The sequence below is a fragment of the Sceloporus occidentalis genome, unplaced genomic scaffold, assembly GCF_023333645.1.
Source record: "Sceloporus occidentalis isolate IW3139 unplaced genomic scaffold, rSceOcc1.0.p SCAF_1, whole genome shotgun sequence".
Taxonomy (NCBI): Eukaryota; Metazoa; Chordata; class Lepidosauria; order Squamata; family Phrynosomatidae; genus Sceloporus; species Sceloporus occidentalis.
In genome coordinates, this window is record NW_028316981.1 from 233,279,443 (window position 1) to 233,305,704 (window position 26,262).

General features: G+C 38.7%; 1 protein-coding gene across 3 annotated transcripts in view; it reads right to left on the reverse strand.

The window, feature by feature from the left end:
• Positions 1 to 26,262, reverse strand: part of JAK2 (Janus kinase 2) — a 115,207-nt gene extending 88,945 nt beyond the window's left edge. The window contains exons 1-2 of one of the 3 annotated variants that reach the window (XM_089490053.1): positions 26,188 to 26,215; positions 24,164 to 24,447 (exon numbers count right to left, since the gene is read on the reverse strand). The gene's annotated coding sequence lies outside the window, so the exon portion shown is untranslated. Of the gene's footprint in view, positions 1 to 8,274; positions 8,343 to 24,163; positions 24,448 to 26,187 lie in introns of those variants that run through there. The other 2 variants (XM_089490046.1, XM_089490051.1) reach the window with 2 other exon arrangements.

Here is a 26,262-nt window from a genome sequence, read left to right on the forward strand (position 1 = left end):
AGATTACCACTCAAAAAGTGCTCAGAAACAGTATGTCTTACTCTGCACCAAGGAGAACCGATTCAGTGAGTTTTCACAGTGCTGAAAATAAATCAGCCTTTGTAACTCATTTGAATGTATTACTTGTACTAAGAAGACTAGGGCAAGACATGTTATCAAGCAATTTCTAAAAATAATTGTAACACAGATTTACTTGTTCTCAGCTATACACATTCATCTTTCCTCTTAGAAAGATACATGACCTTCACTGAACACATGGTGGAAGTATCAACCATGCTCTAATACAGGTATTCTCTTGGATGTTTAAAATATGTTTACCGTATAAACATAGACATTTTAAAGTATAACCCTACAAAACCAACAGCTTCCCATAACAAACTGCCAGGTTTTCAATTAGATTCCTTACCATGAGAAGAGGCTAAATTAAAAAAATACTTGCAATAGTAATTGACTTTCCTTTTTGAAGATATTTTAAGATTAAAATCCTGAATCCATGATGTTATGGCACTACCTCAAGGTCATTCAACAGCAATTAATGTCCACATTCAGTGCAAAGGAGGGATCCAAAACAGTTTTCTATTGCATAATTAACTACACAATTGATGGAATGTGTAGACTGTCTCTGGCACTATCACTTGGGCAATGATTAAATCCAGCACAACTATGCAGCTGGAGCTTTTTACTTCAGTAATGTCATGCTGGATCTAGCTCCTGATTTTTCAATTAATGCTTTTCACAGAAACCAAGATTGCTGTTTGCTATACCAAGTATTCTAACTTACTTTAAATACATTTCACACAGCTTTTAAAGTTTCCCCCCCCCCACACACACACACATTCTATTGGTTAATTTATAGTCTTCCTTTTCCCAAAGATAGGAGTCAAAGTGGCTTTTTAAAACCTTTTATATACTAAGCACATAAATATGCTCCTACCCCTTTCACAAATTCCTATCTGATATAGTAGCTTTTCCCTTAGAAAGGCAACTTATTTTCAGTACATTTATTGTACCCTTCTGAAGCGCATATGCCAAAGTTTTCCTTTACATACTACATACAAGCTTACCCCTGTTGTGTTATCAGTTCTGTGAATAATCAGCTTTAATAATGTAAGTCTAACTATCAGTGCTTTCTGTACTGAATTTCTCTCAGCCCTCACTCTCTACAATCTGACCACCTTCATGTACAATTTATATACAATCACCTACCTGAAGGTCTGGATCACCCTCCAGCTGATGAGGGAGACTACCCTCCTCAGCTCATGCTGCAATGTTAGTACTTAAGATCCTACTTACAAAGGTTTTTGCCTATGCTTATCGTATTTCACTAATAGTCATATATTCTCCATAATGCTCAAACTTCCTTTCCAAGCAAATATGGAAATACAATCCTTTACCAGGAAACCTATGTTAGTTGTTTGATCTCCCTCATGTTTAATGCTGCCATACTCTGTATTCTATCTTTCCTCATATGAAATTTCATGTAGAAACAAAATTAGCCCCTAGCCTATTATTATTCTTATGCTTTATTCATATAATGCTGTAGATTTGACTACAAATGGAGCTTGTTTAAGAATCCCTAAAGAATAATTTGGCACCAGTACAACAGATACTCCATTGACACAAATACAGTAATTGTCCTTATTAGCAAAGCAATCCCATTGATTGGCCGAGAAATAATGCTAGTTACAACAGAACCATCATCTATAAATCAAAACCTCTGCCTAAAGAGCAGGAGGAGGAGAGTAATCAAACCTTCAACAGGAACAACAGGAACAATCTGAGAGTCTTCATAAAATGTGAAAGAGGCAGATGTTCCTACATACAGTGGTGATATGAAGCCAAACACTTCTCCATAGCAACAACCAAATAAGAGGCTTCAGTAGTTATTCGTTAATTTTTACATGGCATGTAAATTATCAGGTTAAAATCTTACAGTAAACTGAATGTTTTTGTATAAGGTGAAGTTGCTAACCATATTGCTCTGGTTTGAAATGCTGTATTCAGCTTTCCCATTCACATGTAAAGTATTTAAACTCATTTTAAAACAAAACAGGAGATAGATCTGCACATGCAAAAGCTGACAGGTTAACAAAACAAATGTGTATAAAAAAAGCATTTGTTATGTGTTTGTTGCACAGAGTTCTCAAGATTTATTAACAAATTACCTAATGTTACAGTGTTCATTGCCCCTTGCTTGTCAATCAAAGAAAAGGCACAAGTACCAGACTGGATGCTACTATTCCTTATCAAGTACTTTTTTGTAGGTATTGAAGCACCTAGCATCACCACCTGCACAGACCCACACATTTTACTTGTAAATGCTAAAAGGTTATATATTAAAAAACAACAACAACAGTGTGACTTAACTATTAGTACATGGGTCCCTGATATCTGCTGGGTTTTTGTTCCAGGAAACCCCATGGATACCAAAATCCATAGATGCTCAAGTCCCATTATATACTATGGGGCAGTAAAATTGTGTCCCTTATATAAAATGATAAAATCAATGTTTGCCCTTTGGAATGTATATATTTTTGAAATATTTTCAAGCTGTGGATGGTTGAATCTATGGATACAGAATCCATGGATAAGAAGGCCGACTGGAGTTCATACTGGGATTCCTCCTTCTGCATTCAATGTATAATGTGCTTGACTGTACTAAGTTACGATGCCTAGTCCCAACCACTCATTAAAGCAAAATTCTTAAAAAGAAAAGATAAACAGTTCAAATCTTCATTTTTGCCAGAAGAAATCTCAAAGCAATTATACTCTCAATTTATATTTCTGCTTTCAAGGTTATTTACCATATATACTCAACTATAAGTCGACCTCATATAAAAGTTGAGGGCAAGTTTTGGGGCCAAAATTATGGATTTTTATATGACCCATGGATAAATCAATGGTAAATTTTAGGGGCATGTAACAAGGGATCTAAAGGATAAAGGAAAGAAAAACAAAATTCCGGCAGGCATAACAATTTCTGTTCACCCTAAAAGCTGGATGGATGAGAGAGCTGAGAGTAAGTCAGTGGTTGCAAAAGAGATTACCTTCTTGCCTTTCACCTGGGGATGGTTCCTTTTTTATAAGAGTTAAAATACAGTACTAACAATAATTTACTTAAAATATAAGAGTTAAAGTATGGTACGTACAATAACTGTAAAGTACAGTACTTACAATAAGTCAACTCAGTTTTGGGGGGGTCAATTTTTTGACTACAATTTCTAGACTTATACATGGGTATGTACAGTACCTTGTGACAGCATTTTGGTATTTGAGATTTCTCCTCAGATTTGCAGTTAAGACCATTTTTAGAAGTAGGTAAAAGTGACGGTTTATTAACTTTATATTCTATCTTTCTGCCAACAGTTGCATTCATAGCAGAAAATGATAACAAGATTAAAAATAAAAACTGAACTACAAATTAATCTCCTTTTTAATATTTAAAACACAGCTTAACACATTAATAAAAGAACTGGCAGGATTCAACTAGTTAAAATCCCTTAAACAGCAACATAGCATCAACACCAAAAGCTTATCAGAAAAACAACATATTTGCCTCTCAACACAAAGACAACAAAGAAGTCAAAATAGCCTACTTTCACAAGGAATTCCTGACCCAAGGAGCACCCATCAAGAAGCCTCTTTGACACAATCACCAAATATGCTTCTGTGATGATAGATCTGAAATAAAGGCCTCTCCCCAAAGATCTTAAAATATGGATAGGCCTGTATGGGAAAATAAGGTCTTTCCAGCAAGTTAGGCCTAAATCAAGTAAACCTCATAGGTCACAATCAGTACAGGTTGAGTCTTCCTTGTCCAAAATGCCTGGCACCAGAAGTGTTCTGGATTTCAGAATAATTTGCATACGTGTACATAATGAGTTATTTTGGAGAAGGGACCCACATCTAAATACAAAATTCAATTAGGTTTTGTATACATTCAGAGTGAAAGTAATTTTATACAATATTTTTTAATAATTCTGTGCATGAAACAAAGTTTGTGCATATCAGAAAGCAAAAGTGTCACTATCTCAGCCACCTACGACAAATGTTTTGGTTTTGGGAAGATTTCTGAATTCCGGATAAGGGAGATTCAACTTGTACTTTGAAATGTGTCAAGGAACAGACTAGCAACCAGTGAAGCTGTTGTGTATGCACCTTATAACCAGACTCACACCTTATAACCAGACTCATTCACACATCTGGCTGCAGTGTTCTAGACCAACCAAGCTTTTGGACACCTTTCAAAGACAGCCCCCCACATATATCATTCTACAACCATCTAAAGCAGATATAACTGAGGCACAAATTCCTGTGACTAGATCTGACATTTCAAGGATCAAGAACATTTGGGGTCATAGCTATGTAGACACATTCCTGGCCACTGCCAAAACCTGTGCATCCAAGCTCAGGACTGAATCCTGGCGTACACCAAAGCTGCAAACTTGAGCCTTCAAACGAACATAATCCCAGCAAAGAAACATTTAATTTCTGGCCCCTGAACTGTCTCTTCACTAACTAAGAACACTTCTAGCTTGTATAGGTTACGTTTATTATTCTTTGTATTTACTTGAGATTAAATCCAATGGCTAGAGTAGACCTACTAAATCAACTTGTTAAATCAACATTTGTGCAAGTCCCACAGTCTGCACTACCTTTCTCCCCACTTATGATGTAAGGCAACAACCAGATTAACTTTAAAAATGTAAATTAAAAACAGGAAAAGTTGTAATATTAATATACAAATAAATCATACTATTAAAATCCTATTGAATTAAAAGCAATTTAAAACCACAAACACTTGGACAACTTTAACAGGAAAGAAGAAACACTGAAAATAAAGAGTTTAGTTACCTGTCCTGAAAAACTCCAAAATCAAGACTCCATACATACAAATGAACACCACCCGGGGTCAGGAGGTTTCCCCACAGACAACAGATTGCTAATTAAGTAGATACCCATCCACCACACATATCCTTCTGAGGCCTTGCCGTTCAACAACAGACCTACACACATATTAACATGTAAATCACTTCCTCCCAACCAAGGGTCACACAAGTATATATACCCCACATACTTCCAGGCCACCACCCTCTGAAGATACCAGCCACAGATGCAGGAAAAATGTCAGGAATAAATTCTTTCAGAATGCAGCCATATAGCCCAGAAAACCCAGAGAAAACTATGGATGCCAGCCGTGAAAGCTGGATGTTTTGTAAGACGTACATGTTCTCTAGATTTTGGTTTAATGCAAGGCTTACCTGATTTTCGCACAATTACAAAACTAAAGCATTTCAACTGCCATAGATCCATCCCTTGGAATCTTGGGGTTTGTCATTTGGGGAGGTGCTAGAGCACTCTGGCTGAGAATTGTAAGTGCTCATCCTTCAACTGCCCATCCAGGATTCCCATGGAAGTTATAGTGGTATAATAGTGCTATAATTCTGTGGTGTGGATGGGTCCCTGATTATTTCCTTTCACACTGGCATACTGTTTATTTTTGAGTAAAATATCATTGCAACATACTGAAGCACTCCTCTTTTTTATGGCATAGGAACCTATCCCTACTCTTTCCATGTTTTTTCTGCTTTTGATATTGAAGTAATGCATGGGAAGACAATTATTTCATTAAGTGAGGTATACCTGTAATTGTCTGAAAACTTTAGAGTTTAATGGAATGCATGAAAGCAGGTAAGGAAGACATCACATTTTGCCCCAGCTGGGTTTTCCTTTCCTGTCCTCACAAATTCATCTACCACCTACCATCAACATTGTTGTGAAATGGATTCCATGAGGGGTATGTATGGACAAACAAACACACTAGTAAAGTACCATTACTTCCAACTCTGCTAGGCACCTGCACCCGCCAGCTTGGAGACCATCCACCACTAGCCGTCTCATGAGAAGTACCTTGACAGGTTCTCATATGTTCTTATTGTTTGCTGGTGTAGTTCTCAGCTTTTGGTACTTCAGATGTTTTGGACTTTGACTTCAAGCACAGCCAGCATAGCCAATGATAAGAAATTCTTAGAGACAAAAGTCGAAAACATGTCAAACCTAAAGGCTGAGAACCACTGGCTGAATGTGATTTTGTTCACTTTATTTTGATGTTACTTGTACACTGCCTTAGAAGGATTTCTGTTCTGTAAGGTAGGAAGCAGATAATAATGATAAATAAACCCAATTTTGGTTTGAAGAGTCAGATTCAATTCAGAACCTAACCAGTCAGTTCTTGACAAAGGCAGCCCATTTATTTTCCCTACAGAAAGAGAGTGTTTCTCCAATGCACTAATGCTGTATGTTGCACATTAAGGAAGCTGACAGATAGGTTTGTTAGCAAGTTTCACAGTGCCATTATCTGAGTGCACAAAAGCACAGTGTTGCCTTCTCCTTGGCAATAAAGTATCTTGTTTTCACTTTTATTACAGCTCTGTCAGCCCACCTAGTCAGCCAAACACACACTATAATAGGAGAACTTGGATAGGAGAACATAATCAGTTACAACTCACTTTCCGATTGTCCCAAGTACACTGGTTAAGCACATTTTGCATAGGGATAAGGTTTTTGGCAGAACTGCTGTGCCTTTAACAACTGTGTGAGTAGCAGATGTCATGGAAACATAAAGAACAGTGGGCCCTTGGCATCCATGGATTTGAGCGACTGGATTGAAAATGAAAATTGTTTCAAAAACCTTTACCTGTGATCCACTTTAGGCAAGCCAAAAATTGTGATTCCAGAATAGTAGCAAAGAAGGTGGCGATGGCAACAGCAGGGGGCTGCTTCCCCTTCCCTGTGGCTGATGGAAATCATTCCCACCATGAAAGCTCCACTAGTTTTTAAACTCCTCATCTCTCCCTTCCCACTATGAAGCCTTTACCAAATTTTAAAACCCCTTGATCTCTCCCTTCACTTGTTTGGAAGCTGATGAAGTCTTCATGGTGGGAAGGAAGAGATCCAGGCGCTGAAGGCTCTGTGGTGGGAAAGGAGATCTAGGACTCTGAAATCTGACGAAAGCTTTGTGGTGGGAAGGGAGCTATCCAGAGGTTTAAACGCTGATGGAGGCTTCATGGCGGGAAGGGAGAAATTATTATAAATACTGATGTGAGTATTCATGGTTTTTGGCTTCTGTGGGGGTCTTGGCACCAAACCCCCCCATGGATACCGAGTAGCCCACTGTAATTACCAAAATGACAAAAACAGTAGCTCTTCATTTTATCTTTATTCGTTTTATCTTTGTATTCTAAGCACTAAATAAACCTACCAAGTGCTTTCAGTTGACTGTGTCATAAAATAGGAAGAGAAGGCTGAGACAAACAAAATATTAAAATAAAAAAAGGCTTAATCTAATCATGGAATTCCATTAGACAGTTTCTATTAGTTTTCTGAAAGTGGAACTACTGCTATGTAATAAAGCAGCAATGGACTAATGAGTGTTTGAAACTAAAGTTGCCTGAATCTTCATGCAAAATCATTAATCTTATGATACAACTTTGCAGCTTTTCACATATGTAAAACATTTGAAGACCCCGTCTCAGAATAATATTTTAAACTAAACTATATAAGGTATTTTTTAAATACTAGAAGAGTAGCCATGGTTTCTTTTCTTGCTAATCTGTTGCAACAAACAGCCTTGTCACTGAAAGACTAACCAATTCATCCAACAGTTGCAGGGACTGTTACTTTTGTGGAGTCGAAGGCTTTCATGGCCGGCATCCATAGCTTTTTGTGGGTTTTTCAGGCTATGTGGCCATGTTCTAGAAGAGTTTTCTTCCTGACGGTTCGCCAGCATCTGTGGCTGGCTAACCGTCAGGAAGAAAACTCTTCTAGAACATGGCCACATAGCCCGAAAACCCCAGTATTACTTTTGTTTGACAGATAATGTTCAATACACAATTCCATGTTAGAACTTCCCTTTGAAGTCCTTGTTAGGTGGGAAGCTGTTGCTGGTGTGCAGCCTTTTTAGATCACTTGGCTGCAAGAGAGCAGTATCACTCTAAAATGTCTGGAGAGAATTGTCATGCCTGCATACCCATACGCCTCTAGATACACACATAACTGAAGTTGCAGTTTAATGCAACCCATGACTAGAACTTGAAAAATCTAAATCACAGTAAATGCAAGGTGTACAAGGCTCCTTATTTTTTAAACTCAATATAGCTTGGTTAGCTTCTGTTATTTTTGCCCCATATAATAGAACTGACATTTTATTTAACTAGGCAAATCTTAATGGTTTTAGCATTGTTCTCTGAATAATTAAGTTCTACAAATACTCACAAGTTTCATCTACAAAGCACAGTAGTACATTAGTTGCTGTCTTTCTTTCCCCACTTTACACTCCTAGCTGGAGGAATACAAACACAATTGTCACAGCATTGTTGTATTTCTCTAGACAGCAATTACAAATTTTCCCAGCACAAGAATGGAGCTCAGAGTAACAGCAGAAAGTGGGCAGGCAGGATGGCACAACTCAGCTTGCCCGAAGGAACTTCCTCCTCCTTGTGTCTGCCAAATTCAACAGTTGTTATAAGTTGATTTATGAATTTACAAAATGCCCCTTTTCCTGCCTAACAGTATACAAGTAACATGTTCTTGCATGCTGTCTGATCCTACAAGTAAGAGCAGCTAAACAAACCACAGCACTTCCAACTGTAAAGTAGGAACCCTAGCTTCTCTCTTCCTGACAAATTACTAGGCATGTTTGGACATCATGGCATCTTGGGATTCTGTGAGAATTTGACTTACCAAGCACACCAGTTTCCAATCTCCCATCATTCCTGCTTAGATCTCACACAATTTTTGGGTTCTTAACTTGCAAGCAAAAATTATCATATGGCATGCAGCAGCATATTGCTCATACACACTAAACTAACAATCCTGTGAAGGCTAGCACTACCATGACATGCAAACTGGGAAGAGTCATATGGCTTTTGGCTTTGGTTTGTCAGGGGAGGGACAAGCCAGATTTTCAGGTTTGGATGTTACACTAAGCAAACTACAGACAAAAGGTCCACATTGTATTCAGCTATGATCACCTTCAGGAGGAGTCCAGTGGAAGCATTCAAGCAGCATGCACTAGCATATTTCATTCACTAACATATCACATTATTGGAAAATACAAATTCTCCTAATATACAGTGCGCTCTGAATATCTGCTGGGGTTTGGTTCCAGGAACCCCCATGGATACCAAAATATGTGGATGCTCAAGTCCCAATAAATACCATGGACAGTAAAATTGTGTCCCTTATACAAAATGGCAAAATCAAGGTTTGCTGTTTGGAATTTATATAGTTTTTAAATATTTTCAGCTGTCGATGGTTGAATCCATGGATAAAGAATCTGTGACTACAGAGTGCCAACTGTATTAGCAGTGGCAAGTTTAATTTCTAATTATTATTTTAAAAATAAAAGAGAAGTTTTGATCAAATTCTGAATAACTACTATGCTTTCAAAGAAAAGTACAGGCATACAATTTAAATATAATTTGTCTAGAACTGTTTGAACAGAGTGGTCTAAGACACTTTTTTATATGAACTGCAAGAATTCTAAGCAAGGAAATTTTTATCCTGAACAAGTAACTGTCACATTAGCAGCAGGTATCAAACACATAAAGAGCATCCACTCGTCAGGCACAGCATGGAAATTTACAAAGTTACTCAGCAGTCTTAAATCATACTCAGGCAGGGATGAAAAGAATCATAAGCACCAGTGCAACTAAATTATACATCTCTCAGGTACACACTCAATACAGTTGATATTGTGGATCTTCAGATGGTCTTGGAGGAATAGCCTACTTTCACAAGGAATTCCTGACCCAAGGAGCACCCATCAAGAAGCCTCTTTGACACGATCACCAAATATGCTTCTGTGATGACAGATCTGAAATAAAGGCCTCTCCCCAAATACCTTAAAATATGGATAGGCCTGTATGGGAAAATAAGGTCTTTCCAGCAAGTTAAGCCTAAATCAAATAAACTTCATAGGTCACAATCAGTACAGGTCGAGTCTTCCTTGTCCAAAATGCTTGGCATCAGAAGTGTTCTGGATTTCAGAATAATTTGCATATGTGTACATAATGAGTTATTTTGGAGAAGGGACCCACATCTAAATACAAAATTCAATTACATTTTGTATACAGTCAGACTGAAGGTAATTTTATACAATATTTTTAATAATTCTGTGCATGAAACAAAGTTTGTGCATATCAGAAAGCAAAAGTGTCACTATCTCAGCCACCTATGACAAATGTTTTGGTTTCGGGAAGATTTCTGAATTCTGGATAAGGGAGACTCAACCTGTACTTTGAAATGTGTCAAAGAACAGACTAGCAACCAGTGAAGCTGTTGTGTATGCACCTTATAACATGGAACTCTTTGTCCAGCTTGTGACTATGTTTTCCAAGGAATGTCAAAGTAGACAACTCCTCTGCCTAGCCCTCCCACACCTTGTGGAATGGTGTTTTTCAGCAATCTGGAAAGTTTCACACTTTCTCACAGAAGTTATAACACTGCATATAACCTCTCTCAGTATGCAATTTCTCTCTGTTGTTATCCTCTTTCTAAGCTCTGCTCATGAATGCACTGATTATTACACTGGACATTTTAATACGATGAGATGAATGAGTATTTAACTGAGTTCTAGAGTCTGGTCTAGATAGTTTTGGGCAGTGAAGTAAAATAGTCAATGTGCCATTATATGTATTGGGCTAGGAAGACAAAGGAGACCATGAAACAGAGGAAGTGAGGGATAAAAATATATTAAAATGTGACTTGAAACACGTCTCTCTTGGATGAAGATGTCCTCTGAATGAAGTCTGGCAGGTGAAGAATGCCTGGCTGCCAAGTTTCTACAGACAAGTAAAAACAGTTGCTTTAGACAAGTATTTTCATGAAGTTGTTTGGGGATTTACTAAAAGACAACTGAAGTGTGCATATCTGTACACGTTAAAGTTGTTTTGTAGCATCAACACTGTTAACAGTATAGGATTGGTAAACTGCTTTGAAGTGGCTGTGCAACAGAAGCTGTGGGGTATAATAATAATTATGTAAATAAATATATTGGGAATCCGGTTTATAATCCCAAACAACTCTTCTGGCACTTTCTGTGCAGTGTTTTCTTTTGCCAAAGAGATAAGCTCCTTTTAAAGTGACCAGGAGCTTGTTTTTTGGCAGCAAGAAATACTATGACAAAAACAAAATAAAGTCTGGGAAGGAATAACTTATTCCTTCAGTATTTGGCTACTCTGCACCCAAGATCTGTTTCATGGCCAAAAAAGGGAGGGGGAGCTATGTTTATTATGTGAAGAATGCAAATAGAGAGACACCAGAGAAAGATATAAAAAACAGCACAGATATGTTAGTTACTTGCACTCTGAAAGAACAAAAAACAGGCTGAGATGTCTGAAGAATACAAAAACTAACTGTGTGCCTTCATGTCATTTCCAATTTATGGCATCCCTAAGGTGACCTCATATCATGGGATTTTCTTGGCAAGATTTGTTCATAGGTTTGCCCTGCGTTCCTCTGAAGCTGAGAGAAAGTGTGACTTGTGAACCAAGGTCATCCAGTTCATTTTCATGGCTAAGCAAGGATTGGAACCCTTGTCTCCAGAGTCATAGTCCAAATTTCAAACCACTATACCACACTGGCTCTTACACAGAAGATAACAGTCCCTTCTGAAAAGGAAAAACTTCTAATTCAGGAAAGGACTAATTTGTACAAAAGGGGTAATAACATCCCTGGTAATTTGAATTACAAAGCATTTTGGGCTGTTCCACTTATCATGCTGAGCTGTTACTGCTTCTCTGTTAAATCTGATATGGAAAAGGAACTAGGTTAAAAGCCCCTATTAGTCAGGTAGATAATCACAGCAGTCATACATACATACAGCAACATACTGAACCTGCCTTGGAGAGGTCACTAAAAATGGCATTTCTGTGAAAAGCCTGTTCTTTCTCTACCCTAAACCCAATGTGTTGCCAGTGTTACTCCATGGCATTGGACACCAGTGTCAAATGGCAAGCAAACTCAGTGTGATGCTGCTGTAACACCTCACAAATTCTTCTCAGGAAACTGTGGCAAGCCAAGCAGGTAACTATCGGAATGACACACCAAACAGCATCCATTTTCAAGGGTGCAAAGTTGTTCCTGGCTGTTGACAACAGCAAGCAATTCTAGAGTAACAGTAATAATGAAAAATGAGAGAAAGTTTAAAATACTTGTTTCATATGAGGGACTTCCCTAAGCCTTCCCTAAAGACTGGCTTAGCAATGCTGGTGACAATGAGAGGTGCACTAAGACAATCTGAATGCCAGCAAGTCAAATATTTGTTACAAGAAATAATGATGGAACTTTGGAAGTAAGATTGCTTCAAAAGTTGGTGGAATGGAAGTTTTTCTTCATACTCCAGAAAGTCATTTTGATTATTTCAAAAACCACTAAAGCAATAGCATTATTTAAAGAGTTGTGTCATTAACTATATCCAGCTCGTGATGACTCATGCAAATTCATATCCATTGTTTCCTATAATTTGATGTTAAAAGTACACAAACTGACTCCAAATTAGTTTTGGCAATTTCACAAGGTCTAACTCAGGGAAAATTTTTTGGCAACTTCACACAGCCTAACTACAGGAAAATTAAAAAAAACCCAACAAACTAATATACAAAATAAGAAGCAGTTAAAATTAATAGAACTGGAGTGAAATAAGCATCGACCAATTTAAAAGAATTAACAATGAAAAATTATACAGTTTTTTTCAATTGAATGTGTTTAGCACATTATCAAAAATATTGGAATACTGGCTTAGCAATGCTGGTTTCCAGTGAGAATTAGGAGGCATTTATCATTCAAAGTGCATTTTCAAATAATTATTTTCCTTTCCTGGGTTGGCTGTACCTCACTTTCTGAAGCCATTTTCGACTAGATTTGTTCTCCTTTTACATGATGCTCGTTTATACCCATCCAATCTATTAAACTCCTCTACCAGATAAACGTTTCCCTACCCATTACATTAAAAAACCAATAGTCCCAGGGTAGGAAAACAGCCAATTAATGTCTCAAAAGTGCTAATCTATTTGTCCAGAAATCACCTATTTAAAGGTAACAGCATGATATGGAGAGCAATTGTTACCTAGTGAACAATGAATGAATGTTACCAACAGGGTGGAGACTGATCCAATTAGACAGACTGATTCTATGATTATAATGATGAGCACTGCACACACCAAACCAAACCAAACACTGGTATTTATCTAGACATAAAGTTATTATAATGTCATTTCCAGTGTTCCAAAGCAATGACCACATCACATTTTGGGGGGAAATCAAATGAACCAAGAACTTTGTGGCACTTTCAAAACTAACAGACTGAGATCAGCCTCTTATTAGTGACCCACGCAAGAGTAAGTCCAAGATATGCCTGCATAAGCCTTCTTCTCGTTGTTGCAGAGGCTGGTATTCTTTTCCTCCCTCCACAATGAGAACATGGTGGGAGGGATCAGAATAGCATCTGGTTTGACCCTATATTCAGCTGCAGAATGGCTGCATTCTCCACTGGAGGACACCAGTAGATGATGTCCTTTAGCAGATGATGGTGTCATCCATTGGAGGACACCAGCAGATAATCATTCTGCTTCTGGTTATGGGGACTTCACCAGACACTTCTTCAATCACTCCCCTCGCCTTTGATCAGTGGTTCTCAACCTTCCTAATGCCGCAACCCTTTAATATAGTTCCTCATGTTGTGGTGACCCCCAACCAATGGTCTCGGTTCCTAAGACCATCAGAAATATGTCTTTTCCGATAGTCTTAGGCAAAGTTCGACCCCCCCCAAAGGGGTCGCAACCCACAGATTGGGAACTGCTGCCTTAGATGCATTACCTGAGAATTTCAATGCATTACCACTGCAAAAAGTTCAGATCCAGTCATATTTAGAAGAGACCAAGTGAAATAAATGAAACAAGTTAGTTTTGACTAACTTAGGTTCTACTAGTTTCAATCCATTTTCTCTTAAAATGACTAAGTAAGTCTGGATCCAGCTCACCAACACAAGTAACGAGTAGGTTAAGAAGTATCAAAGATTATAAACCAAACAGCCTCTTTGTAAACTAGGGGTGAGCAAGGCTCTTTTTGCAGACTTTAATCTGTCCTTATACCCTAGAATGCTTTTTCTTTTTTTCTTTTAGCAAAAAATGGGATTTAATTCCTTTTTCTGGCAGCTCTCAGGTATGGCAGCCCATCTTTTAAATAGGGTGCAGAACCCACCCAACCCCTGTACTGTTTAACATAAACAATAGCATCTGTTTTTCAAAATCTGATGTGATCTTCTGAATACAAGCTTTTCATGTTAGGTGGCATTTTTGGCAGTTCATGCAGCCCTACAGAGGATCCCAGGAGCTGACGATTGCTCCCACTGCAGTACCCCAGTCTTGATATAAACACATAGTGGTATGCCAAAATACTGATCCAGCAACATATCACATGATCAAGTACCAAACTCCATTCTCATCAAGATGTTCAATTGGAAATTGATTTCTTAAAAAAAATTAAGTGGAGAAATAAGTAACATGGTCCCGGTGCAGCATATGTGAAGCATTCATGGATCCCATGATTAACTAAGGTCCAAAACACACTGCAGAAATAATCCAGTTTCAGACTGCTTTAACTGCCCTAGCTCAATACTAGGGAATTCTGGGAACTGTAGTTTTGTGACACATTTAGCCTTCTCTGTTAGAGAGCTCTGGTGCCACAATAAACTACAGTTCCTAGGATTCGATAGCACTGAGACAAGACAGTGTTTTGAACTTAAGAAACTCAGCACCTAATTTACATAGGTTTCCACAGGCTTGAGATAATCAGGCCTAGTTCTAAATATACATTAACGGTTATGTAAACAGGGTATGAAGGATGACTAGTGCTTTGAATTACTGTATAACTTTAATTAAATTCATATACATATTACTCTCCGGTCAGTGCTCATTTCTAATACATACAAAAAACAAAAAACAGGTACAAAACAGAAACAAAACAAATTAATAAATACAAAAAAGCACCTCTCAACACTGCTTTCTAGTAATCATATTAGAAATGCAGAAAATATGAATATACCTGGTCTAATAGGAAACATATTGAAACAAGACAAATAAACGGTGCAGGAAACTTTTGGGCACTGCAAAGGAACTACAACCCTATGATCCCTATTATTCCCATTTTATAGGTATGGTAAGAAATCTGAAAGCTCTAAACACAGCTAACAATATTTTAAACAATACAGGTTAAAAATGCTACAAAATATATGAAAGTATAAAATATACAATTAAACAATCTTAGGGTTCTAAAATTAAAGGCCAACAAGGAAGATATGCAAATACACCTATATATAGTCGGTTGAGGAGTGACTATAAAATGCTACTTAAGGAAAAGAGACATAACTATTATATATCTCAATGGAAAGAACTGGGCCACGCCGCTACACAAAAGGATTCACAAAAATTCTGGCATATTATTGCACAAGAAACCAGAACAATAGACCATTCTTTAGAAGCAGTAATTCAAAGTAATGTATGGGAGGAATATTTTGTAAACATGTATAGCTGTAAATTAACTCCATATCCCCATCCATATTTTCCCCAAATCGCTGCCTTCCCAGAATGGCCCAAAGTTACCCTTGAACAGGTTAAATAAATTAAAAAAAACAATTAAACAATCCTATTTTAAACATTTAACAGTACAGTAATTTTTCTGTATGTGTGGGGGCTCTGTTCTGGCCCTGCCCCCCGAAAGCAAAATCTACAGGACCTCAATGACAGCACAATGTGCATACACCTGCGTTGCGCACCCATGTGCATTCACTGCCACTGGGGAGAACAGGGCAGGGCCATCCATAGTGCTCCAATCCATGGAAGGCAAGCTCATGGAAGAGGACAGCCAACTGTGCTAAAATGCATTAAAAAAATAAAATAAAAATACTATATATATATATATATATATATATATAGAGAGAGAGAGAGAGAGAGAGAGAGAAAGAGAGAGAGAGATCTCCAAAATACACTGCAGAAAGAATCCAGATTGAGACTGCTTTAACTGCCCTGGCTCAATTTTAGGGAATTCTGGGAACTATGGTTTTGTGAGACATTTCGCCTTCTCTGTCAGAGAGCTCTGGTGCCACAATAAGATACAATTCCCAGGATTCCCTAACACTGAGCCAGGGCAATTACAGCGGCTCAAATTGCACTATTTCTGCAGTGTGTTTCAGATCATAGTTTTTTGTGAGTTTTTCGGGGCTATGTAGCCGTGTTATGGAAGAGTTTATTCTTGAGGTTTTGCCTGCATCTAAGGCTGGCATCTTCAGAGAATGGTGGCATAGCAGTGTGTGGGGTATATATACCTATGTGACCCTTGGTTAGGAGAAAGTGCTTTACATGTTGATTTGTGTGTTGGTCTGTTAGTGAACGGCAAGGCCTCAGGGTGGGAGGATATGTGAGGTGGATTTGTGTCTATTTAATCAGTGATCCATTGTCTGCTGGGAAACCCCGACACTAGGTGATATTCACTTGCATGTGCTGAGTCTTGATTTTGGTGTTATATACAGACACTTGAAAAACTTCAAAACCAGCACCACACAGAATAAAGTGCCCAACCTCAACAGGATTTGTAAAGGCCTGGCAGCACAAATAGAGGAAGGAGGGACCAGACTGGCCTCTTTAGGGAGGGAGTTCCAAAGTCTGGGAGCAGCCATGCAGAAGGCCCTCTCCTTTGTTCCCACCCAGTGAGTCTGAGAAGATGTAGGAAAGAGAGGAAAGCCTCTCCAGATGGTCTTAACACTCTAATGGGCTCATACAGGGAGATACAATAATAAATAATAATAAATCATTTATTTATATCCCGCCAATCCTTCAAATAGCCTGGACTAAAGCCATGTAAGGCTTTATACGTCACAACCAGCACTTTGAATTGTGCCCTGAAACGGACCGGCAGCCAGTGGAGCTGTGGCAACAAGGAATTGTGTGCTCAGCTTTTCAACACCTGCATGGGGATGTACTACAGATACACAAATAAAAACATTAAAAAGCATATATTTTTATATTGTTGCAGCACACAAATTCCAACATAAATAGAATCAGTACTGCTACCCAAAGGAACTGATTTTTTAAACAGAAGTTACTGAAACTGTTAAAACTCCATACTAAAACCATTTCTATAATTCATCTTTAATGAGGTGGCTAGAAGGGGGAGGGAAAGGGCACAAAAGTAGGAGTAGGGGGGGAAATTCAGGAGCTTATACAGTGAATTTCTACACTCCACCACATCATTGGCATGGAGTTGGGAGACATGACTTCTCAGGAAAATGAAATGTTATTTCCAGCATTAGCAGAGAAATGCGTACTTTTCAAAATGGAGACTAGAACTTTGTAATGAGTTCCAAATAACACCGCTATCTGAAACAAGATTTTTTTCCCTAATGGGCACAGGTAAAGCTACCTTTCAAAGTTAATGTAATAAGTAAGAACTAAAGAGGCTTTTACATGGGTGACAGGTAATATCACTGAGTACATCATTTTTTTTTAATTTGGGCAACAAATAATATCAATGAATACCAGAGTCAGGATCATCCAGGACATACTATAGATTGAGTCTTCCTTATCCAGAATTCCAAATCCGAAATACTCCAAAATTGTCCACATGGGTGGCTGGGACAGTGACACCTTTGTTTTCTGATGCTACGGTGTACACAAACTTTGCTTCAGGCACAAAATTATTTAAAATATTGTGTATAAAATTACCTTCAGGCTCTGCTTATAAGGTGCATATGAAACATCCATGAATTTCATGTTTAGACTTGGATCCAATCTAAAAATCTCTCATTATGTACATATATGCAAATATTCCAAAATCTGGGGGGAAAAAATCCAAAATCCCTAACAGTGGTGCCAAGTATTTTGGATAAGGGAATCTCAACCTGTATTTCTGTTTTCCACATATGGGTATAAAAGCTTGATAGTGAAGAAAACCCGGGGGGGGGGGGGATTAAACTCATGTGAAAGGTGGTACATGGTTCTACAGATACCACAGACCACCAAAACAAGAAATAAATCCTGAAATACCATTAGCAGCCAAAATGAATAAACTAAGACTATTATACTTTGGGCATATAATGAGATGACAAGACTCGCTGGGGGGAAATGATGATGATAAATAAATTGAAGGTAGAAAGAAAGGGGGGGAAATGCACTACAGATGGAGTGAGTCAGTCAAAGAATCTATGGCCTGTTACAGACCGCCAAAATAAAGCTGCTTCGGGTCTCTTTGGAGGTATGCTGGTTAAATGATGTGCTTTGGAATGAAGTGTGGCTTTGGCGCGACCTCCAGACTCTTAGGACCCATGCATCATTTAAATAGCATACTTCCAAAGAGACCCGAAGCAGCTTTATTTTGGCAGTCTGTAACAGGCCTATGTCCATGAGCCTGCAAGATCTCAGCAGGACTATAGATAAAAGTCTGTCCTGAAGGTTTCTCATTCACAGCACTGCCATAAGCTGCAGGTGTTTGATAGCACCTGAAAGCCAGCATGGTGTAGTAATCTGGACTGTTGGTGTTGGACTGCGACTTGGGAGACCAAGGTTCGATTACCCACTGGACTATGAGAACTATATGACTCTGGGCAAGTCACACACTCTCAGCCTCATGGGAATGTAATGACAAACTCCTCTGAATAAATCTTGTCAAGAAAGCCCCATGATAGGCCTTAGGGTTGCCATAAGTCAGAAACAAAAGCACACAACACACAACAACAACAACATTTTCTAGGTACTTTTAAAAATTATGTTTAAAGGGCACTTTAGAGGAATTTTGGATGGGAAGTTTCAAGTTTCGTGCCATTCTTTTATCAATATTCCCCCCTCCCCCGGTAAGAAAAAGGTAATGACCAACTAAGAACAAGGCATAGGGTTTTTTTAATGGAATCTATATACAATAAATACTTTGGGGAAGGCTAGGCACTAACACAAATTACCTTTAAAAATAAGTAAGTATTAACATTCTGATACAGACACAAAATAAAATACTGTATAATGATGATGCAATTTAACATTTACTTGGGAAGCAGAGCACGGCAATATGCTTAGTTCTTCATTAATATCAGATAGAAAGTTTATAGTAGACACCAAGGCTAAATCCAAATTTTAGTTGTAACTTGAGCAAACCCATTCAAATGAATGGGGCTTGATTGTCAGCAGTTAAAATAAGTCCAATTGACTCAAGGAGTCTACTCTAGCCTGAACAAACTACTGGACTAAACCTTAGGCTGTATCCGATGGTACTTCTTTGTCAATTAAAATGTTTATTGATAAATGATTTAACAGAACAGAACAGATTTAATAGAGTATGTCAGTGGAACAGAATCTCGGTCCCCACTGCATCCCCCTGCACTGAAAATCTCCTCCAGAGGAGGATACTTTGGAACTGATTTAAAGAAAGCTCAAGGGCCACAGAAGAAAGACAGTGTGGTGGGAGAGGGATTCCATTCATCAAAGATTATTTATTTCCGAATTTAAATGTACAAACACATACAGTTCTTCACAAACAGCCATGGTCTAAAACAGATAGGAAGATGCTTCCCCTGCCCTTTTTAAAATCATATACATGAATATGGCTTCCCACAAAAAGGCAGAAGATGAACCTAATGGGGAGACAGACATAAAGACGGCAACTCCTATGCATGCATACAGCCCTTAGGAAAACAACAGGACTTATTTCTTTTAAAAAAAACAACAACATATTACGCTATTAGTCTCTTTAATCCAGAGCTGACCTGCCATTTCCAATACTTTGCAGACACCACCTAACAATACAGCTGTAATCACATTAAGGGATTTTCTCAAACCAGACACTGCAGACAGTGGTTAACAAGAGTATTAGAATTGTCGGCTTTGGTTTTTTGAAGAACTGGCATGGATTTTAAAAGTAGGGTTCACTTTACCTTTGTTGGAGTTGCTGGGAAGGGTACTATGAAACTGCTACTCCAACCCTCTCACAGAAAAATAAGATGCTTTATTATGGCATATCAAGTGAATAGCCCCTGAGAATGCTTGCTAACACCTGATGGAGATGTAAATAACCAGAAACTAATTATTACAGTGGTGGGATGCAGTGGCTTGGTGGATAAGATGCCAATTCTGACGATCGGAAGATCTGCCATTACCCATTTGGTCCCGCTCAAAGCAGGAACACCTCAATTACCAAGGACCTTTTCAGGATAGATGAGAGCATCGCATTATAGCCAAACCCAGAAGGTGAATTGCCACTTCTCTAGGAAGCCTTCCTCTTGAAGCCAGCTTCAAATTTTGGCTTGTTAAAAAAGTGACACTGGATCCAACAATAAAGTAGCTTAACCTACTAAGTTCCTGGTCAATTTATCCACTCTCACTTCCAGGAGAAGCCAAAGAGAAATGAGCTGGCAATGTGCATGAAGATATGAGCCAGGATTCTGAAGAATTCTGACATAAGAGTTTTATGTGAATATAAGCCAAATCATGGTTCTGGGAAATACTACACACCATCATGAAAATAATTACAATGAAACTTGCAGCAGAAGTGTCAATCTTAGAAAATTATAGCAATAAGCTAAATCCTTATGTCAAGTACAATACACACCAGTAATATCTGCTAATTCTGATTTCATTTATCTTTCCTCTCTGTCCAGAGTGGATCACATGCAAGTTATGAAACATGGTAAAAAAATCTATCACAGGAATAAGAAAGGACAAAGATGCTGTTTCAGACACTGAGAGAAGATATCAAGTGTAGAACACCCACAACATCATTCCCCAAACTTTTATATTCCACACATTTGTTGGTGTTGTGTGCCTTCAAGTCAATTCTGACTTATGGTGACCCTAAGGCAAATAAAATAACTGGACCTGTGTAGGGTGCATTTAAAAACATAATAGATGTTATCAGCAGAAAGTAATATCAGTAAAATACATAGCAAAGTCAGTCAGTTAAAAATTGGCAGGTTAATTAAGCCCAGAATGTTTATGTGTTGGGTAACGGGTGAATACTGTAGAATCTTGCCAGATCCAGTTTATTATTTTGAATGTTTTCTTCTAAAATACTCAAAGCTTATGTTCAGATACCTAAGTCAATATTATTATTTTAGGGGGGTACCTTTGGCTCTCCAGCTCCTAGAAGCCCCACTCATTATGGTCAATGTGTAAGGGGTTAAGGAAACTACAGCACAAAACATTTGGAAGAACAAAGGTTCCACATCCCTGCTGCGCGCATGCATGTGTGTGTGTGTGTGCTTTCAAGCCACCCGTTGACTTGTTGTGACCCTATGAATTTCATAGGGCTTTCTTTGGCAAAGAATACTCTAGGGTGGTTTTCCCACTTCCTTCCTCTGAAATATAGCCTATAGCACCTAGTGTTCATTAGTGGTCTCCCATCCATGTACTGACCAGGGCTGGCCCTGCTTAGCATCCAAAATCAGATGGGATCTGGTGCCTTTAGAGCAGTGATGTCCAAACACTGGCCCTCCAGGTGTTTTGGACTTCAGCTCCCAGAAGCCTCAGCCATCTTGGCTAATGGTCTGGGAATTTGGGAGCTTCTGGGAGCTGAAGTCCAAAACACCTGGAGGGCCAGCGTTTGGTTGTCACTACTTTAGAGTACTAAGGCCCTTCTATAGAGCTTGGGTAAGACACATGCTCTCAGCCTCAGGGGAATGCAATGGCAAACGTCCTCTGAATAAATCTTGCCAAGAAATAAATAAGAAATAAATAAGAAAAAATAAATCTTGCCTTAGGGTCTACAGAAGTCAGAAATGATTTGAAGGCACACAACGACAAACAGATTGCCTTGATCCCTCTCACTGCAGTACATCAAGGACCTAAATCCTTGTCTCATTGTCTTTTATTAAGGCTGTTTTGATTCTGTTGTGTTTACTGCAAGAAATTGTACAGCATAATTTTTAAGATCTAGTGTATTTTTCTACATACATGGAATGCATATTCCAACTAAAAATGCTCTCTTTTCAATATAGAAACCCAAATAAAATTCACCAGGGAGCCCTGGTGGCGCAGTAGGTAAATGCCTGTACTGCAGCCATTCACTCTAAACCACAAGGTTGCGAGTTCAAGACCAGCAAAAGGGCCCAAGCTCGACTCAGGCTTGCATCCTTCCGAGGTCGCTAAAATGAGTACCCAGACTGTTGGGGGCAAATTAGCTTACTTGATAATTAGCTTACTTGCTGTTCACCGCTATGATCTTTGGAATAGCGGTATATAAATAAAACAAGTTATTATTAAGATTCCCCGTGGATAACAAAATCCGTGGATGCTCAAGTCCCATTAAATATAATGACATAGCAAAATGGTGACCCTTATAAAAATGGAAAATCAAGTTTGATATTTGAAATTTATACTTTTTTTGAACATTTTCAAACCGTGGATGCTTGAATCCGTGTATAAAAATCCGTGTATAAGAAGGGCCAACTGTAGTATGAAAAAGCAAGGTTTTTATATCAGTTACAATACATTCTGTTATACCATTTTGTACTTTGGAAATTGGAAGGTAAACAGAGAGTGGAAAGTTCTACTTTGGCATCAGTTAAGGCTTTAAACCTTGGAGAAACAGAGCATATTTGATATATGTCAAGGAGTAATGAACAGTTCAGTATTTCATAGGATTTCAGTGTGGAAAGAAGTCCACTAGATCACACATTCAATAAAATAAGTAAATTCATTTATTTATTCTGGCAAAAACTGACAATGAGAAAGTCCGCAGTTGCATAATGCTATTTTTATATCATTAGAAGCACCAAAGATTGGGTTGATTTTAGATACCTCTATATACACACACACAAACCATTCAAAAAAGGCATATAGAACAAAGACAAACTCAGAAATGTGCAAAGCTGCCTTTTTTGATCATGTCGCAATAATTTGTCTACTTTCCCCATTCCTACGCTTAATGCAGCTTTTTATAGTATTGTATCAGATGTAAAAATACACTAAGGCCAATATAAAAGTTTATAATCAGAATAAGGTAATCGTTATGTAATTCACTGGCAGTGAAAAATGGTAAACATAATACTGCATGCAGTTACACAAGAGACTTTAGTCTTCTGTAGCTGAGAACTTTTCGTACTGCGGGGTTTAGAAAGAACTCCTTCCAAGATAGTGCTTTAACTCTTACATTCCCAACATCAGCAAGCTCACAACAGCAAGTACGTGTTCCCTTTCGTTTTCCAGTTGAATAAAGCGATGCCTGCTTCATAAGCCCTATAAAAGTTCTCTTCCTCGATTAAACAGTCACTGAAAGGTTTCACGCTTTCCATTATACATCCCTGCACCCATTGTGTTTCTCTTTACAGTACTCGCATAATGACAAGTACCTGCCCTTAAACCTGTGATTGGAATCACGACCAAGCCAGAATCCTCAGAATACATGGACCTAAGTGTTTGGTTATCTCCGTCTCTGTGTTTTACACTTTACATGTTCACCTTATAAAAACCACCCACAAAACAGCAGCTGAACAGTTACCATGTAATCTCTGACACCACTCACAGTCACAGCACTGTGTGTACACATTGGTAGAGCTATGGCCTGTCACCCCATTCTTCTCCTCGGATGAGATTTAGTATGTACAGTCAGCCCTTTGTATCCACAGAGTTTTTTAATCCAAGGATTCAAGCATCCACACTATGAAAATATTTTAGAAATAGGTAACTTTCAAAAAGCAAACCCTGGTTTTGATATTTTATGCATCTTACTGTGCCATTGTATTTAAAGGGACTTGAGCGTCCACAGATTTTGGTATCCAGAGGGAGTTCTGGAACCAAACCCCAACGGATACTAAGGGCGGTGTGTAATAGAAAAATTATTATTATCATCATCATCATCATTATTATTATTATTTATATTCTGCCTTTTCCCGGAGGAATCAAGGCGGATTACAAGACATAAGTGACAATAAAATACAAATTACAATAAAATCACAATTCTAAAAAAACCCTATCTCTACCGCCCTCCCAATCATAAAGGATAATATGAATAAAATGTATTTTTTTTAAAAGTGACATCCCTCTCCAAACCAAGCCAAATAACACTCTGTCCTCCCAGTATCATTCAACATTATCATACACTGAAAGCAAATTTATTTGCCACACACCATGATGTTCCTTTTTTCTTTTTCTTTTCACTGCCGGCAACGCAGCCCAGAAGGAAACGACACAAAGGAGGTAGCAATTCATCAAGCGACAAAAGCAGCAACCGTGCTACAAATGTCAAGAAGATGGAGTAGATAAGGAAGCCAAAACCTTATCTTCCGATAGCAACGCTATTCTCATTTTCACGTATCAAGTGTTACACACATTTTCCCAAAAGTATATTTAGTATGGCAGTTGGCAAAACAGAGCTGGGAGGCCCAAAATGGATATAAGAGTGGGTCATATCCTGGAAGAGAAGAGTTTTAACCCTTTGAATGGAAATCCTTGATATGGGAAATCACAGGCACAAAACTGCAGATACCTGTCTTTGCCCTCCTCTGCTTAAAGCTTGGAAGGGGAAATCTCATCATGTGAAAATTGACAGCTCATCTTTAGATTCACTTTATGGGCAGAGAGGGGGTAGAAGTTAGAAATGACTCTACACAATTATGTTACAACTAAATCTACAAAATATTCTCTTATTCCCCTCCATAACTGTTATTGTCTCAGCAATGCAAACCAGTCATTTCAGAAGGAAAACTTTCCCCTAGATCCATGCATTTTGACAATACAATGGTCTCTTGCTTGAACACAGTAGACACCCACCTTCAAAAAGAAGAGGCAAACATAAAATAAACGACAAAATATGGGGGGAAATGTTCTCTTTCGTCAGGGTGACCAGGTGTCCTAACCTCAAAGGCGGACATGACACCGCACTCAATAAAAATGTTGGCCATGACCAAAGAAAACACTGATATATATATACAGTATAAATCCATGTGTCTTAGTCTTGCTCAACATGGAGGGCATTTTGCAATTCTTCCTGGAGATAAGGTTGAAAATGCAGGATGTGTCCTGGAAATGGAGGGGCACCTGCCAACCCTGTCTTCTGTCCACGGGGAAAAGTCACACCTTCCTTTGTCCACAACTGCTACTATCCCTAGTACAGCCTAAACAGGAGAATAGCAATTGTTACGTCAAGTTGAAGGCTTTCATGGCCGGCATCCATAGTTTTTTGTTGGTTTTGGGGGTTATGTGGCCATGTTCCAGAAGAGTTTCTTCCTGACCTTTCGCCAGCATTATTCCCTGAAGATGCCAGATGCCACAGATGCTGGCGAAATGTGAGGATGAAATTCTTCTGGAACATGGCCACATAGCCCCCAAAACCCACAAAATATCTAACAATTGTTATCTTTATTATCATTTCAATATGGGATGAGACAGAAGAACTATCAAAAGGGCGGGGGAGAAAATGATATGCCATACTTGACATTGCCATAAAACTCAGTACTTTGTCTGCTTTGCCATGGTTCTAGAGTCTCTTATTTTGTGGGGTAAAATTATAATGCCAGATTTGGGGTGCCTAGGGCGAAAGTAATGACCTTTACACCCTTAAAGGGGTATTTTTCCCCCCTGGATGGTGGGAAGATGGATAAGAAACCTGCCTCCTGGAAAGTTCCCTGCTCCAAAGAAGGAAAAGAGGGAAAGAAAAGCGAAAGTGGAGAGAGGCCATTTGTCCCCTCTTTTTTTCCTCTTCTCAGGGCAACTCTGGTCCAAAACACACTGCAGAAATGATCCAGTTTGAGACTGCTTTAGCTGCCCCTGGATCAGTTCTAGGGAATCCTGGGAACTGTAGTTTTAGGAGGCATTTAGCCTTTAGAGAGAGAAAGAGAGAGAGGTCTGGTTCCACAATGAACTACAACTCCCAGGATTCCCTAGCACTGAGCCAGGGGCAGTTAAAACGGTCTCAAACTGGATGGTTTCTCCAGTGTGTGTTTGGACCCCAGGGCTGCATCCATACTGAGGAAATAACCTAGTTTGGCACCGCTTTAAATGTGTCTTGGCTCTTTGCTATGGAATTCTGGGAGTTGGAGTTTGTTGTGGGGCCCAAAGAGCCAGACAACGGCTTAAAGCGGTTCCAAACCAGGTTATTTCCCCAGTATGGATGCAGCATTTAAAACAGACACACAAAAGCTGCTGGACTCACCCTCCTGTGGCTCCCCTTTCTTTCCTCTTTGAGGAGGAGAAGAAGAAAATGAAGAGGAGGAGGAGGAGGAGGAGG